The sequence below is a fragment of the Delphinus delphis genome, chromosome 17, assembly GCF_949987515.2.
Source record: "Delphinus delphis chromosome 17, mDelDel1.2, whole genome shotgun sequence".
Lineage (NCBI taxonomy): Eukaryota > Metazoa > Chordata > Mammalia > Artiodactyla > Delphinidae > Delphinus > Delphinus delphis.
The window spans coordinates 46,297,479-46,303,478 of NC_082699.1; positions in this window are offsets into that span (position 1 = coordinate 46,297,479).

Consider the following 6,000-nt stretch of genomic DNA (forward strand, 5'->3'; position numbering starts at 1 on the left):
GGCCTGAGAGACCGCCAGGTAGCGGTCGGACCACACACAGGAGGAGCTAAAGAGGAGAGAGCGCTCTTCGCGTGTGGAGCGGTAGTGAGGAGAAGCCATGCTCTCGGTGAGAAAAGAGGACCGCACCGTTACACCACTGGTGAAGAGAGAAGGCTGCCCTGCTTTGTCCTGAAGCGACCGAGAAGAGGTAGGCGGAAGGTGTGCGGGAACGGGTCGGTGGGGCGTCGGGGTGAGGAGGGGGGCGAATGATGGAAGGCGGGGATGGGGTTTGAAGGCTCTGTGGATACTGGTTCAGCAAACTAAGCTTGTAGTGACACTTGCGCTTAGCAAGTGACGGGCGCCGTACCGCCCTGTGAACCGAGCCGCGGGGTCCCGCGACGCCCCTGTGCCGTAGACAGCGATGCCCCTCCGCTTACGGACCAGGAACTCGGGCTTGGGATAAACCCCTGAGGTTACCCAGCCCGAAGGCAGTAGGCTTCCAGGCTCCCTGCGAAACGCTCTTTTCAAGGCCGAAAGTCAAGAGTGTGGAGCGGGGACAGACTCGGGGGCTGCCGATGGCCCCGCCTCTCAGAGGAGCTATCTAAAGATAACTGCCCACAGAAAGAAAAAATAGTTGGGTCCAAAAACTAGGAATGAGGTGAAAGAGAGATTTCCTTAAGTATTTTGAAGCTGGAATATTGAGGGAACCTTGTCGTGCCTTGAACAACATGCACCTGTTCTGTGATTAGCTGATGAGGGAAGTGTGGTTAAAACAAGGTAGAAGATGAAGCTTTGAAAACGATGAAAGTTCCTTCTCAAACCTGTCCTAGAGCTGGGGGATGAGAGATAGCCTTTCTTACTTAGGCAACTGCTAGGGGCCAAGTGCTGAGTAAAAACTTTTACAAACAGTAACTTTAAATAATAGTTAAATTAGTACTGTGAGGAAACTGAGTCTTAAGTTAGATAATTCATCGTAGGCCATGTGGCAAATAAACTAAGAGCAAGGATTCTACCATTTAAAGTCATCGAACAGTATGCTATATGTCAGGCATCATATTCGTATTGAAGATGCAAAAGTGAATGAGACTAGTGGAAAAGAACGTGGATCCTGGAGCCATATCATCCTGGGCCTGAATTCTAGCTCCCTTGTTTATTAGCTGTGCTACTTTGGACAAGTTACTTCGCCTCTGAGACTCAGTTTCCTCAATTCCTTCCTCATAAGATTGTTGTGTGGATTTACTAATATATTACTTGTAAAGCACCTATTGGGGTGGAAAATGACAGTGATAGCTTCCAAGTACACTAGTAATCAGGCCATCCTAGAGGTCATGGAACAGGAAGGCTCAATTGAGTCACTCGAATCACATGTTTTATTAAATTAATTGAAAACATACATTAAGGGGAAAGAGATGGAGTAGCTAACCTATTTAAGATAGGATGTGGGGAGGGGAGGGAGTGGAAGGACCATACTATTCAAATGTTAATCAGTATTCATATATCCTGTCTTTGTTGCATCAGCCTTCCTGGCTGGTGGTATAGTTACAAAGGCCAGAGTTGAGGATGAGCATGGGGTTCTCAGCAGTGGAGCCAACATACACTTGCTCTTTTGGAGGGATGCAGGAGCAAGTAGGCCTGGTCACAGCTGTAACTTGCCTAAATTAGCCTGCTGAGCAGCAATGAGTTTTATCTGTGTTTCTTGGGAAAAGCTTATGTGAGGCCAGAATAGATGTCACCAATTAGTGGTTGATTTAGCGGTAACATAGTTGTCAATCTGGAAGTGACATGATCCTTAAAGTATGAATGTTTAAGAATTACTTGGTTCTTGCAGCCCTTTCTATCTGTGACACTCTCATTTGTTCCATTATTTTTGTCTATGTTCAACACATTTATGTTCTGTTTATTCTATCTTTAACATGCCTCACAGGTTAATAACTTGTTTACTATTTATACTTAACATGTCTTATGAATCTCCTTATGTCTTGCAAGCTATTTGCTCCCATACTTAGTTTCTTTCCATTTTTATATTAGAATTGAATAATCTTAATACAGCAGAAACACATTTCAGTGCTTATTATATTGCCTGAAGCGTAGTAGGCAGTATGTATTAGTTTCCCTCAAGATGTTTAAAGTTAACAGGAAGAGCAAATGTAAAATATTATACGTGCAACTGAAAGATCTCTGGGAGTAGGAGGATTCTACATCTTCATAGATTCTGTGGCATATTATATTTTCCTAATATATTTGGAAAACATTTCTCATCCCAAACACTGTTCCCATCAAAAGGTGGAGTCTTTTTTTTTGTTTAATAAATTTATTTATTTATTTTTGGCTGTGTTGGGTTTTCGTTTCTGTGCGCAGGCTTTCTCTAGTTGCGGCGAGCGGGGGCTACTCTTCATCGCGGTGCGCGGGCTTCTCATTGTAGTGTCTTCACTTGTTGCGGAGCACAGGCTCTAGATGCGCAGGCTCAGTAGTTGTGCCTCACGGGCTTGGTTGCTCCGCGGCATGTGGGATCTTCCCAGACCAGGGCTCGAACCCGTGTCCCCTACATTGGCAGGCAGATTCTTAACCACTGTGCCACCAGGGAAGCCCAAAAGGTGGAGTCTTATTCCCCTTCTGCTGTGTTCTGAACATTTGTGTCCCCCAAAATTCTTAAGTTGAAAACCTAGTGCCCAAGGTGATATTTAGGAGGTGAGGCCTTTGAAAGGTGATTAGGTCATGAGAGTAGAGCCTTCATGAATGAGATTAGTGCCCTTATATTGGATTGTTTGTTTTTCACTACTGAGTTTGTATGGGTTCTTTATATGTATTTTGGATATTAACCCCTTACCAGGTGTATGATTTGCAAATATTTTCTCCCGTTCAGTAAGTTGCCTTTCCATTTTGTTGATGGATTTCTTTGCTATGCAGAAATTTTTTAGTTTGATATAGTCCCACTTGTTTATTTTTGCTCTTGTCTTTGCTCTTGGTGTGAAATCTAAAAAGTTATTGTCAAGACCAATGTTAAAGAGCTTACTGCCTCTGTTTTTTATGATTTGAAATATATTTCAAAACTCAATATATTTTGAGTTAATTTTTGTATATGATGTAAGATAGTGGTCCAGTTTCATTCTTTTGCATGTGGCTGTCCAGTTTTCCCAACACCATGCATTGAAGTGACTCTTGTTTCTTCATTAAATATTCTTGGCTCCTTTGTCAGATTAATTGATGAAATATGTGTGGGTTTATCTCTGGGCTCTCTATTCTGTTTCATTGATATGTGTGTCTGCTTTTATGCCATACTACAATGTTTTGATTATAATAGTTTTGTAATGTAGTTTGAAATCAGGGAGCATGATACCTCCAGCTTCGTTGTTCTTTCTCAAGATTGCTTTGGCTATTTGGGGTGTTTTGTGGTTTCACATAAATTTAGGATTGTTTATTTTATTTCTTTGAAAAATGCCATTGGAATTTTGATAGGAATTACATTGAATCTGTAGATTGCTTTGGGTAGTATGGACATTTTAACAATATTAACTTTTCCAGTTCATGAGCATGGAATATCTTTCCATTTATTTGTGTTCTCTTCACTTTCTTTCATTAATGTCTTACAGTTTTTAGTGTTCAGGTTTTTACCTCCTTGGTTAAATTTATTTCTAGATATTTTTCTTTTTGATGCAATTGTAAATGAGATTGTTTTCTTAATTTCTGTTTCTGATAGTTCATTGTTAGTGTATAGAAACACAGATTTTTGTATACTAACTTTGTATCCTGCAAATTTACTGAACTCATTTACTCTAAGGTTTTTTGGTGGAGTCTTTTGGGTTTTCTATATATAATATCATCTGTAAATAGTGACAGTTTTACTTCTTCCTTTCCAATTTGAATGCCTTTTATTTCTTTTTTATTGACTAATTGCTCTTGCTAGGCATTTCAGTATTATGTTGAATAAGAGTGGTGAGAATGGGTATCCTTGTCTTGTTCCTGATCTTAGACAAAAAGCTTTCAGCTTTTCACTGCTGAGTATGATGTTAGCTGTGGACTTGTCATATATGGCCTTGGTTATGTTGAGGTACATTCCCTCTATACCCATTTTGTTGAGAGTTTTTATCATAAATGGATGTTGAATTTTGTTAAATGCTTTTCCTGGATCTATTGAGATGATTATGTGGTTTTTATACTTCATTTTGTTAATGTGATATAATCACATTGATTTGCAGATGTTGAGCCGTTCTTGCGTCCCTGGAATTGATCCCACTTGATCATGGTGTGTGATCCTTTTAATATATTGTTGAATTTGGTTTGCTTATATTTTGTTGTGGATTTTTGCATCTATGTTTATCAGTGATATTGGCCTGTAATTTTCTTTTCTTGTGGCATACTTGCCTGGTTTTGGTATCAAGGTAATGCTGGCCTCATTAAATGATTTTGGAAGCATTCCCTCCTCTTCTATTTTTGGAAGACTTTGAGAAGTGTTGGTATTAATTCTTTGAATGTTGGGTAGAATTCACCAGTGAAGGCATCTGGTACTGGACTTTTGTTTGTTGAGAGGTTTTTGATTACTGATTCAATTGCCTTACTAGTAATTGGAAATAGATTTTCTATTTCTTCATGATTCAGTCTTGGTAGGTTGTATGTTTCTACATTTATACATTTTTTATAGATTGTCAAATTTGTTGGCATATAATTGTTCATAGCAGTCTCTTATGATCCTTTATACTTCTCAAGTATTAGTTATATGTCTCCTCTTTCATTTGAGTTTGAATCCTCTCTTTTTTTTTCTTGGTGAGCCTAGCTAAAAGTTTGTCAATTTTGTTTATCTTTTAAGAGAACCAGCTTTTAGTTCCATTGATCTTTTCTCTTGCCTTTTTAGTCTCTGTTTCATTTATTTTCTCTCTGATCTTTGTTATTTCCTTCCTTCAACTAATTTTGGGCATCATTTGTTCCTCTTTTTCTAGTTCCTTGAGGTATAAAGTTAGGTTATTTGAGATTTTTCTTGTGCCTTGATGTAGGCATTTATTGCTATGAACTTCCCTCTTAAAACTGCTTTTGTTGCATCCCATAAGTTTTGGTATTTCCATTTTCATTTGTCTCAAGGTATATTTTTTAAATTTCTTTTTTGATTTCTTCTTTGACCCATTGGTTGTTCAAAAGCATGCTGTTTAATCTCTACATATTCGGAAATTTTCCAGTTTTCTACTTGTAATTCATTTCTAGTTTCATGCCATTGTGGTCAGAAAAGGTGCTTAATATAATTTCAGTCTTCTTAAATTTGTTATAACTTGTTTTGTGGCCTAACATATGATCTGTTCTGGAGAATGTTCCATGTGCACTTGAGGAGAATGTGTATTCTGTTGCTTTTGGATGGAATCTTTTATATATATATATATATATATATATATATATATATATACACACACACACATACATACATACATATATGTATATATATATAAAAGATCTATATATATCATATATCATTTATATATATTTTATATATGTTCATCCTTATGATACAATATGCCATTTAAGGCCAATGTTTCCTTATTGATTTTTCTGACCCAATGATCTAGCCATTGATATAAGTAGGGTATTAACATTCTCTACCATTATTTATTTATTATAAATTTATTTATTTATTTTTGGCTGCATTGGATCTTCGTTGCTGCACATGGGCTTTCTCTAGTTGTGGCAAGCAGGGGCTACTCTTCGTTGCAGTGCATGGGCTTCTCATTGTGGTGGCTTCTCTTATTGCAGAGCACGGACTCTAGGCGTGCGGGCTTCAGTAGTTGTGGCATGAGGGCTCCGTAGTTGTAGCTCGTGGGCTCTAGAGTGCAGGCTCAGTGTTTGTGGTGTATGAGCTTAGTTGCTCTGTGGCATGTGGGATCCTCCCGGACCATGGCTCAAACCTGTGTCCCCTCCATTGGCAGGTGGATTCTTAACCACTGTACCACCAGGGAAGGCCCCCCCTACCATTATTTTATTGCTGTCTATTTCTCCCTTTAGGTCTGTTAGTATTTGCTTTATACATTTAGGTGCTCCTAT